We start from the raw sequence: 12,274 nt of genomic DNA on the forward strand, positions 1-12,274 counted from the left end.
CACAAGTACTAGAGGTCCAGAAGCCAAAGTTTTGATGCTGTGATGTTCATCGAGAGAAAACAATGTTCTTCAGTATCACAGTGAATCAAGTTTATGGGAAAAAGAGAATTTCCTCTATGAATAAATCTCTAATATATTCTATGGAAAAAAAATTTATTCTTCATGAAATTCTAATATTTTCCTGGCATAAAGAATGAAGGTGTGGGCTGGGAAGGTGGCTCAGTGGTAGAGCGCTTGCCTTGCATGCTCGAGGCCCTGGGTTCGATTCCTCAGCACCACATAAGCAAAAAGAAAAAAGCCGGAAGTGGAGCTGTGGCTTAAGAGGTAGAGCGCTAGCCTTGAGCTGAAGAGCTGAGCGACAGTGCCCAGCCCCAGAGTTCAGGCCCCACAACCGGATCCCCCCCCAAAAAAAGAATGAAGGTGTAAGTAGGCAATTCAATAGTCTGCAATACTTAATTTGTTGTTTTAAGAAATCAATACTTCTGTAAAGTTCATTTCCACCATAGTATCTTGTGAGTCTCATAGTTACAGTGGGTCATCCTATGTCCTTGTTTCAGCATTTTGGTATTCCCTTTCCCCTTCCCAAATTAGATAAATATATATACTAGATGCAGGGTACTAAAATCAAATACACATTACAACTTCGGGGTAGAGGGGAGGAGTAGGGTGGCTGGGGGAGGAAAGAAATTGCAGAAGAAAAATAAAGGAGGGGGTAACAATGCTCAACAAGAAATGTACTCATTGCCTTACTCATGTAATTGTAACCCCTCTGTACAGCAACTTTACAATCAAATAAAATAAGAAGATTAAAAAATAAATAAAAAATAAAAACTCCCCAAACCCACAAAAAAGAAATCAATATTTTTTAAAAGATATCAATATTTTTAAACTAACAATATACTGTGCTAGAAAATATCACATATTTAAAACATCTCTAAGAAATATTTAAAGATATATCAACTTATAATTTGTGGACATAGTTTTATTTGGTAAGAAAAAAACATTACATGAATAAAAAAGAAAATTCTGAACCGCTAGTACTTGTGCTAGATATGCCTACAGTTACATAACAACCAGAGAGAACAGGTAACAGTAACCTGAAGAGAATTTTCCCCACATGATGTCAGTCACTTGGAAGTGCTAAGAATATTTTTGTCACCATATATTTGCCTAAACTTTCATACCTTACCCTCAATTTGATCTAGTTGAAGATGATCTGGGAGCTTAATTCCATAAGAAATCACTGATTTAACAAAAATAGAAATAAGAATTGCTGTCAATAATTTAGAATAATCAGATACACACACATACACACACACACACACACACACACACACACACACACACACACACACACACACATACTTCTGTGTGATTATGAGCTATGTTCATCTCATCACAGAATAAGTTTGTCAGCGGAGGCAAATACTCCCCTGGTCTTGATCTTCCTGCAGACATACACAATTCACAAATGTAATGTTGTTAATCCTGACAATGGCCTTATTAAGTGGCTACATTCAAAAGCATATGCTACTGATAAACACAGAAATTCGGTAGTTAAATAATTGATGTGAGGCTACATTCCCAAGATGATGCAAGAACTCAAGCTTTGCTGTTTTGACAACAGAGGTATTCAACCATTTTTGTCTCACATTTTAAAAAACATGTTGAGTCCCCAAAAGCTTTTGTTTATGTGGGTCAGCACTATTAATGCTCACCATGAAAAAGAAACTGAGAATTTAAGAAACTTTGCTGATTTAATTTTAACATAAATTACTTTAGTCTCAACAATAATAAACAAACCTATTGCATAACACCAGTATTTTTAAAGAGAAGTCACTGTTTTCCAGGATGAAAAATGAGTGAAAAGAGCAGCCTTGTCTTAGATTGGTGCAAATCTCTTTAATGCCGGGTTTAGTAGATCACAGCTAGGATCATACTTGCTTCTGCATTCAATCGTTTGCAGTATGTTGTCTTGCTTGAAGTATATGAAGAATGAAGCATTGAGATATCCAGACCTTATTAGTTTTTAATATTGCTTTCCTTTAAGGTGAATTCATGCACCACAGGCTGAGCATCTGTATAGGAAAAGTACAGAAAGGAAATGTGATGAAAAGAAAAGAAAAGAAAGAAAATGTGATGAAGAAAATTTAATCATCTGATTCATTTAGCTGTCAGGTTTGGGGTTTTGGGGGTAGGGAGGGGACAGGATTGGTTTGGTTGGTTTGGTGCCAGTACTCCAGCTTAAACTCAGGGCCGCATACTCTCCCCCTCAAGGTTAGCACTCTATGACTTCAGTCACAGTTCCACTTCTTTTTTTAAACAGTTTTTTTGCTGGTTAATTAGTGATAAGAGTATCTCAGTCTTTTCTTCCTAGACTGACTTTGAACCCTGATCCTTAGATATCAGCCTCCTAAGCAGTTATGATTACATGTGAACCACCAGTGCCTAGCTTACATTTTTAAAAAATTGTAAAACTGCAAATAGTGCTACTGATGTCTTCTATTTCTTCTTACTATTTGTTAATATATTGGTTCTTATGTCTCCTTACATTTTCACCCACCTCTATCATAATACTTAATCACTCTGCAATGAAATTATTGTTTGCTCATTGGTGCTATTGGTCTGTGAAGTAACCAAGGACAGAATCATTCAACCTTATACTTTCAACTCTGTACATTGGCAAAGTACTAAATAAATCAAGCATGCCTAACTTGTGTCACTTTCATTCCTGCCACCAATAAAACTCACATTATTTTTCTACATTTTCCAGTCTTCTGAAGGCTACATTATCCTTCAGTTGAAATAGTCAAATAACATCAGGATCCTGTATCCTGTGTGGTTATCATTGCAGTCCTCTCTGTGGGGCTGATAGACTTGTGGACACTGCCTTCTGTTATTGCTTATAAACAAATCTCATATCATTTGCTTTAAGAAAGTAAGACAGGAACTGTAACTATGGCTCAAGTAGTAGAATGCTAGCCTTAAAAGAAAAAGCCAAGGGACTGCCCTCGATCACTGCATTCAAGCTCCATTACTGACACACACATACAAACAAAAAACTATCAATGTTTAATAATAATAATAATGTGCTACGATTCCAAATCATTCCAACTTGATTTTGCATGTTTACCACAAAATGGAGAAGACTGCACACATACAAAAATAAAAAAACAAAAAACTGCGGGCTGGGAAGGTGGCTCAGTGGTAGAGCGCTTGCCTTGCATGCCTGAGGCCCTGGATTTGATTCCTCAGCACCACATATGCAAAAAGAAAAAAGTCAGAAGTGGCGCTGTGGCTCAAGTGGTAGAGCGCTAGCCTTGAGCTGAAGAGCTGAGGGACAGTGCCCAGGCCCAGAGTTCAGGCCCCACAACCGGAACAAAAAAAAAACAAAAAAAAAAAACAAAAAAAAAACTGTATTTTCTTATAAATTTGAGTGCTCATAATAATCCTCTCTTGTATCTGATCTTCATTTGAGTTTCATTTCCAAGGAGGCCCAGTGTCACTGAGATTGGATAACTGCCCATCAGCTCCATCTCCACCTGAGTTCTTTCCAGAATGCCGTGTGATTGCCAGAAAACAAAAAAAAGCAGTCAGCTTTTCCAAGATTTTCTGTGTGTGTGACTTGCAGATGTGAAATATAAATGCATTCAAGATCACACTTTGGAAAAGCTTCATAACTCCCTATGCAAGTAAAATTACAAAATAAAGCAAAGCCACTTACATTCAAACTACTTTGGTATTTAAAGGAATACCCAAGTTTCCCTCTTCTTTCCCCCCCTGTATCTGTCCTCTGTTCTTGTGATCAATGCCTATTCATCAAGATAAAACATGAAATAGAAAACACAGCATGCTGGGAATCCCTAGGTGGCACACAGGCCAACTTGAAGAAGCCAAACGAATTTTAAGTAGCTCTGAGAGCTGTCCATCCAAGTTATTTACGACCCTTTTCATAAAGGCAATGGTAGAGATAATGGAAAGTTTCGATTAGGTGGTAAGCAAGCAAGATTATTCTTACTCATTTCTAAGAGCCATAAAAAACACAAAGCCCACAAGATTAAAGGGTAAAGACTCCTCGTTCTTATCTATAGCAGCTGGTTTTGAGGCTTGTCTTTTGCCCAATTGTCTGGAATCCTGCTGTCTGACCTTCTTTAGAATGGTACTTTGGAAGTATACTGTTCTCCCTAGGTCTCTCAAATAAAGATTTCAACTTTCCACCTCCAGTCTCCAGGGGAAAAATTGGTTGTCTCTCAGTAACATAGCAGCCTGCAGTCTTCTTTATGTTCCCCTCCCCACTGCTATCCTCCAGTCCTAGAACAGTAATGCACAGGACACACAGCCCAGCACTTACAAGGACTTTCCAAACTTCCAGGGCCTGATCAGAGAACAGGATAAGGCCATCCCATGACTTGCTCAGATATGTGATCTAGAACCCTGAGTGGCAAAGAATGCAGCATTTTCAAAAGATTCTTAGGAACTATAAATAATAGTAAAAAATAACAATTTATGAGAACCAGGAAACATGAAATCTTCAGTCACCATCTTTTGTACCACAAAAGCATATCAGAAATGAGATCTCTGTAACATTCTAATGTTCTTTACTAAATGTGGTTATGAAATTAAAAACTGATGTTTGAAATACTGGTGGGGATGTGAAGAAAAAGGAACCCTAATGTACTGCTGGTAGGAATGTAACCCACTCTGGACAGCCGTCTGGAGGTTCTTCAAGTAACTAAACATAGACCTTCCCTACAATCAACCATACCACTGCTAGACAACTACCCTGAAATCATGAACCAGGATATAAGAGCACCTGCACATCCGTGATCATTGTTGCACTATTCACAATAGCCAAGATAATGAAAGAGCCCCAGTACCCACAATAGACAAATGGATCAAATAAAGGGGTACCTATATACAATGGAATTTTACTCAGCCAATAGAAACAATAAAATAATGTCATTTAAAGGGAAATGGATGGAACTAGAACAAATCATGCTAAGTGAGATAAGCCATGATCAGAGAGACAAACAGCACATGTTCTCTCTGATATGTAGAAGTTAGATCTAAAACACACTGACAAATTACAAAAGATTCTAGATACTCATAGTGAGACCAAAACAGGAGAATACTAGGAGAAAAACCACAAAGGTGCAATGCCAAAGCACCTCTTCATATTTATATAAAATAATATACATAATGAAATGAAGTCCTAAGATAAGAAAACAAAAGACTTAATTTTTTCTTTTTCTCATGTATTTTTCTCTGTATTCTTCATATGCACCTTATATAAAGTGTATTCACATGCATATCTTTCGGGAAGAGAGCACAGAATCTGAGGAATAAAGGTGAAAAAGTGCAGCAGTGTAGTGCACTAGGCATTGATGAAAGTGGACTGTACAACTCGTGGATGGAGATGGGAGGGAGGGACTAGGAGAGAATGAGGAAACAGATGATACTGAATGAAAGAAAATGTGCTCACTACCTGACTTATATAAATGTAACCCCTCTGTTCATCACCTCTATAATTACAATAAAGTAAAAAAAATAAACCTAATGTTTGGACATATTTTTATATTACCAAGTAGAGTAACCAGTAGTACTTAGGAAGGTAATGTCCCAGTTACTAAGCTGAAAACTGTAGTCATAAAGCTATAGAGAGACACAAAAAACACAGTAAGCTAGGTTTTTCTTTGCAAGGCAGTGTCTAAAAAATGTACTTAAGTCAAGGTAATCAGAGCAAATATGAAGACAACATGCTCGAGGAAGTTTTGAAAGCCTATATAGAAGAAAAATTAAGAGCTCATATTCCAGGGTGAGGTGAAAAGTCTTAACTAAAATGTGGGATCCTCAAGTACAGATTCATTGAGCCAAATGACAGCATAACCACATGTTCAAAGATAAATGAGACTTTGTGGGGCTTTCCTTGAACTCCTGAACCTGCTGCCTCAGCTTTTCAGTACTAGTGCTGCGACTATATTATGAACTATCATGCCCAACTAGTTACATGATTACTGTGTCTACAAATATAACCAGTGAGGAAGCATATTAACTAACTCAGTAAAAGACCCAGGAAGACAAATATAACTTGGCATCTGACAATTTGCCTCTACATTGTTTTTTAATGTAGTATTTTTCCATTTCCAATTTTTCTTCTTTACACTTGTTTTGTTGTTGGTTACTTACTTTGTTTTATCACTAAAGAAACTACTATGGAACTTTGACCATTGATATTCCAAAATAATTCTTAAAGTAACTTGGAGATGTAGCTTGGGCCAAATCAGTGGAACAGTGAAATAGAAGCCTGTGAAAATCTTGCCTGCTATAAAAACAACTACAAAATTGACACACACAAAGAAAAATAAGTGAGGAGGAGTGGGGGAGGTAGGGGATAGAAGAGATAGTAGGAGAAAAATAAAGGAGGGGTAACAATGTTCCACAAGGAAGGTACTCATTACCTTAATCATGTAACTGCAACCCCCCAGTACTGCACCTTTACAATAAAATAAAATTTTAAAAAGAGAGAAAAAATGCAAATAACCACACACAAAGAAAGAAAAATATCACAATTAGCATTTTTACAACTCTAGAAGTTAATCAATGGCTTCCCTTTCATTAGTTGGCCTGTACTGAGTTCATGCTTTTGTATAGGCATATTATTCCCATTCCAGAGTCAATATTAGTCCTTTGTAGCACATGTACCTGCTTCCCCTAGATTTCTGAATAGCAGACCACACAGTGAGGAGTTAGAATCTTTCCACTGTAGCATTAAATGCTAATCAGTCATACCAGTTGCTCAGCAGACATATGTGCTGATCATAAGGGGCTAATACATCCTAATGGGTGGAATCTTTTACCCTCTCTTTGTCCTTGGTTGCTGTACATAAACTCTACATCACTTGAACCTGGTAAACATTCTGTCTATTCTCAATGACCTTGAATCATACCTTGGTCTCTTTCTTGGGTGATGCTTATTTACCATTTATTTATTTACACAGCCTGGCTTCTCTGAAGGGGGAAATGGAAAAACAATGTTTGAAGACCACGGGCCAAATTATCAAAAGCCTCCTTCAAAAACATGTCAAAGGACTGGGGTGAATTTCATGTGGTGTAACACTTTTCTAACAAGCATAAGGTCCTGACTTCACTATCCAGTATTGGCAAAAATAATCAAACAGAAAATTAAGGAAGAAAAGAAGGAAAAAGAAAGAAAGAAAGAGAAGGGTAGGGAAGAGAAAGAAGAAAGAGGAGAGAAAAAGATTATTGAAGAACAATAGTTCTGACAAACTTCAGCTATTCTAGCTAAGTGGTAGGGGGAATAGGAATAAAAGATAATACTTTAATTATTCAAATTACTAGAATTAAGAATGAGAAAGACAACATCAACATTGACCTTGCCATAACAAATGATTATAAAAATATTATAAATAACTGTATGCCAACAGATGAGGTAACTTAGATAAAGTAGACAAATTAGTAGAGGCATAAATCTACTGAAAATAACTCAAGAAGAATTAATGCCAACCTTCACAACCTATTTCACAAAAATAAGGGCAGTTTTCCAGAAAGGGAGAATACTCATGAGGAATAAACAAAAGATAATGGATAATTTTTTGTGGCGCTTATACTTTAATAAAGGAAGAAAGCCAAAATAATAAATGAAGCATCTAGTATGTTAGGGAGTGATAGATTATACATGAAAATATAAGCATGCTGAAGGGAGTCATATAAAGGTGGGCAAATTCTCTTTCTGTCTCTCTGTCCATCTGTCTCTCACTCTCTCTATTTCTCAGTTTGTTGAGATAGAATCTCAATATGTAGCTCAGGCTGGCTTCAAACTCCCTACTTTTCTTCTACCTCACCTTCAAAGAGGATTACAGGTATGTTCTGCCACATCAATTGAGTATATCTTTTTAAAATACATTACAGTGATGTTATTTAAGAAGGTAATTATGTGATGGTTGAAACAGAGTATCAACATGATATCAATAAAACCAGAGTAATTATAGCAATGTTTAAAATCTTTTTTTAAAAAATCTATATTATTTTTTATCCTTATCAAACCAGGAACATGGCACTCTTTTTGAAGAAATCATTTCAGGAATAAGAGCTTTTTAAATTTGTCCAAGTTCCATTCTGCTCCATTGTTCTTTTAATGCTTTGATTACCTGAGGATGAATTTCAACAGGTTGGACATCAGAAAGGGGTCTTTCTTTCAGCATCTGCATGTTTTGAACATCATCATTTTTTTTCTAAAAAGGCAAGCAGAGATTCTTCTTATAAAGATGTGGCTGTCTTCATTAATTCAAGCTGCTGTTCTTGTACTTTTTCAGCCTTTCAGTTTTTCAATCTCTGGAGTGTATTCTTGCTTCATCCTATTGCCATCATCACAGACAGCAGTTAGGAAATTCTTTTTGTTTCTGTGCTAATGTATCAGTAAGCTCCTTAAAATACCAGAGAATGCCTTCCTTGTCACCTTGGATCATTTTCTCTGAATAAGACTTTTGTTCTTGTATCTTTTCAATGTTTCATCTACATTAGTTAGTTGTTTAAGAATCTTTGCAGCATGTGCTTTTCTTTCATGTAGACACTCTGAAGTCATCTATAGGATGAACATGATGTTGACCAATAATGAGGCAATTACTACCAACTAATTTTTGTCAGGCAGACAATCAACATATACTGGTTGTATTTAGGGCAGGAGACAGTATCTGGAGGGTCTTCTTGCTGGGACTTAATACAAAATAAACAGGTAAAGATTTGATACTAGTTGGAGCAATTCTGATAATGCTTCTGTAATTAAGGCACATGATTGAAATTACTAAAGGCCTCCACATACAAAAGTTACCAGGTGCAGCCAGAAACTGGTGGCTTTCACCTGTCATCCTAGCTACTCAAGAGGCTGAGATAAGAGGACCCCTGTTCAAAGCCAACCCAGGCAGGAATGTCTGTGAGACTCTTACATCCAATTAACCACCAGAAAACCAAAAGTGGTACTGTGACTCAAAGTGGTAGAGTTCTAGCCTTGAGCAAAAGAGCTCAGTGACAGCACCCAGGCCTTGAGTTGAAGCCCCATAACCAACAACCAAAAAAAATATTATTAGATGTCTACAGAATGTTTTCCAAACCATTTCTACAAAATGTGTGAAATCATGTTAGTACACAAGGAACTTCAAAAATACTGTAACAAATGGGGCATGTTTCCTCATGGCAAAAATGGTGCATTTCCTGGCTGGAGACATGGCTTAACAGCAGAGCACCAGCCAAACAAACAAGATGAGCAAGTGTGAGAACCTGAGTTCAAACCTTAGTACTGAAAAAAAAATGTGCATTTCCTTTTTTGTTGTTAATTTCCTGGTTTGGATACTGAATATCCTTTATCTCCAACTTTTTCTGATTCTTTTATTCTTTTTGGTGACAAGGCAGATTTGTAGGGTAGATTATATCTTAATGGAACTATTTATAATTAGATGGATGATTCATTATGATGAAATGGAAATTATTATTTGAACCTAGAGGATGGACTGAGGGTAAGGAGACCTGTCTTCTTCAGGATGATTCCAATGACTGTATTATAGATTTTTTGGAAGTTGATAATGGTTGTAGCTGGTTGATCTTTATTTGTTAGAATTTTTACTGTCATTGAAATCATGGTAACTAAATGATTGGTATTATAGCTAGGAGAAATTAAACTCAGAAAGATAAGAAATGTAATTTTATTTGTCCTTTTGGGTCAGGATAGTTTCTGAAACTGTTATTTGATGGTTGGAGATGTTTCAGGGAGCGTATAGCCAAATTAAGTCTAGAAAGTGGATGCTGTATTTTAACTGGCTGATAGTTTTATAAATCATGATAAGCAGTGAATAGCTGTTGTGACTAAACTTAAGAGAATTTGGAAATATATAAAGAACACAGTTTTAAGGTTATAGGTTATTACGTTTAGATCTATTACAATCTAAAGTTGACATATTTAGGTAAAATGATGTCACTAACAGGAATATTTATAGGAGTAATATTGTTAAAAATGAAAAATTTGTGAGGCATTTTATATTTTGTATTTCTTAGGTTTGAACTCAGTTCCTCATGCCAATAAAGTATTCTACCAATTGAGCCATGCCTCCAATCCTTTTGCTTTTAATTTTTCTGACTCTGGCACATTTTGGGGGGCCAACTTCAGGTAGCAATACTCTTGCCTTTGCTTCCTATATAGCTGGGATTAATATCACTACCAACATGCCTCTCCTAGTTGCAAAATATTTTATTGAATTTGCTGTATTGTGTAGACGTAGAGTGCAAACATAAGGTTGAGGAATAAAAGGTTGACTGGAAGCTATAGCAGATAATTTCCTTTCCTTTCTTTAGCTATCAAGACCACTTCATGGTATATCCCTGTTATGTGCCACTGCATTTACCTTCACATTCTGTGTCCAATCAATAGAACCAGCCACAAAGTTCCCCTGAGACACCATTATCTTCCAGTCTTATCCTTTTTATTTCCCTTGCTTAACTACAAAACTCACTAGGTGCTGCCCATGAACCACTCAGATCCATACCTCAGCGCTTTCTTATATTTCTCTAGGAGCCACTTCAATGGCTCTGTGAAAAGATGTATACCTACCTTTTGAGGCTGGAGTTTTAGAGCCCAAACTGCCATGTTTTCACATGTGCTAGCCATTTACCTCATAAATGCCAAAAAAATAATTGTGATAAAGAGTAATGATAAAGACCCAGAAACACAACAAATCACAGAAAGGTTGGACAAATGGACAAATGCATGAAACTGCAGAGTTATGTCCTGTGACAGGACATAGCTAGCAAGATCAATAGAAAGCCTAAGGATTAGGAGAAGATCTTCACTGGCCATACAACAGACAAACCTCTTATATCTAAAATATACTTAGAACTCAAAAAATTAAATCCCTAAAAACCAAATCCTCAAAGAAACATCTGCCCCAATAATAAGTGGACTAAAGCCTTTTTTTTTTCTTTTGGCCGGTCATAGGGCTTGAACTCTGGGCCTGGGCGCTGTCCCTCAGCTCTTCAGCTCAAGGCTAGTGTTCTACCACTTGAGCCACAGCACCATTTCCAGCCTTTTATGCTTATGTGGTGGTCTTGAGGAATCAAACCCAGGGCCTCATGCATACAAGGCAAGCACTGTACCACTGAGCCACCTTCCCAGCCCTGAACTAAAGACTTAAAGAGAGACTTCTCTGAAGAGGAAATAAGAATGTCCAATAGACACATGAAGCAATGCTCAACTTTAGCCATAAAAGAAATGCAAATCAAAACAACATTGAGATTCCACATCACCCCCAGTTAGAATGGCTATAATCAAGAAATCTAATAACAACACATGCTAGAGCAGATGTAGGCAAAAGGGAACACTACTGCATTGTTGATGGGAATACAAACTTGTTCAACCACTCTGGAAAGCCATATGGAGGTTCCTCAAAAGAGTACACATGAAGAACCCCTATGATCCAGCAATCCCACTTTTGGGCATTTACCCAAATGATCACAAACAAGGCCATACTAAAGTTACCAGCGCAACTATGTTTATTGCAGCATTATTCACCATAGCTAAGATACAGAACCAACCCAGATGCCCCTCAGTTGATGAATGGATCAAGAAAAAAAAATGGAATTCTATGCTTCCATCAGAAAGAATGACACTGCCACATTTGTAAGGAAATGGAGGGAAAAAATCATATTAAAGGAAATATGCTAAACCAAAGAAACATAGGTCCCATGGTTTCCCTTATTTGCAGTAATTAGATACATCTAGGATAATCCTCGCAGATGAGTAGAATAGCTCAGCAGCTATGTACAAATGACCACGTAAGATGATGCTAAGTGAAATGAATTCTAAGACATGGTCACAAGAGGTTTTTCCTTATTGTTGTTGTTTTTAATGTACTATGTGATTTTTTGTTTCTTTTGTATGTTCTTCCCCTTATGGTGTTTTTGGGTTTTTTTGGTTGGTTGTGGGACTTGAACTCTGGGCCTGGGTGCTGTCCCTGAGCTCTTCAGCTCAAGGCAAGTGTTCTACTACTTGAGCCACAGTGCCATTTCTGGTTTTCTGGTCATTAATTGAAGATAAGGGTCTCATGGACTTTCCTGCCCAAGCTGGCTTTGAACCGTGATCCTCAGATCTCAGCCTCTTGCGTAGCTAGGATTACAGGTGTGAGCCACCAGCATCCAGCATACTTTATTTGATTTTGGTACTCTGGTATTGTATACACATTTATTTGAATTAGATAAGGTAAGGGTAACA

At 37.0% G+C, this 12,274-nt stretch overlaps 1 pseudogene; it reads right to left on the reverse strand.

The window, feature by feature from the left end:
• Positions 1–7,864: 7,864 nt before the first annotated feature.
• LOC122121957 lies at positions 7,865–9,225 on the reverse strand (annotated as a pseudogene).
• Positions 9,226–12,274: the final 3,049 nt, after the last annotated feature.

The sequence above is a fragment of the Dipodomys spectabilis genome, unplaced genomic scaffold (assembly GCF_019054845.1).
Source record: "Dipodomys spectabilis isolate Male_0828 unplaced genomic scaffold, ASM1905484v1 ptg000199l, whole genome shotgun sequence".
In the NCBI taxonomy this organism is placed as follows: domain Eukaryota; kingdom Metazoa; phylum Chordata; class Mammalia; order Rodentia; family Heteromyidae; genus Dipodomys; species Dipodomys spectabilis.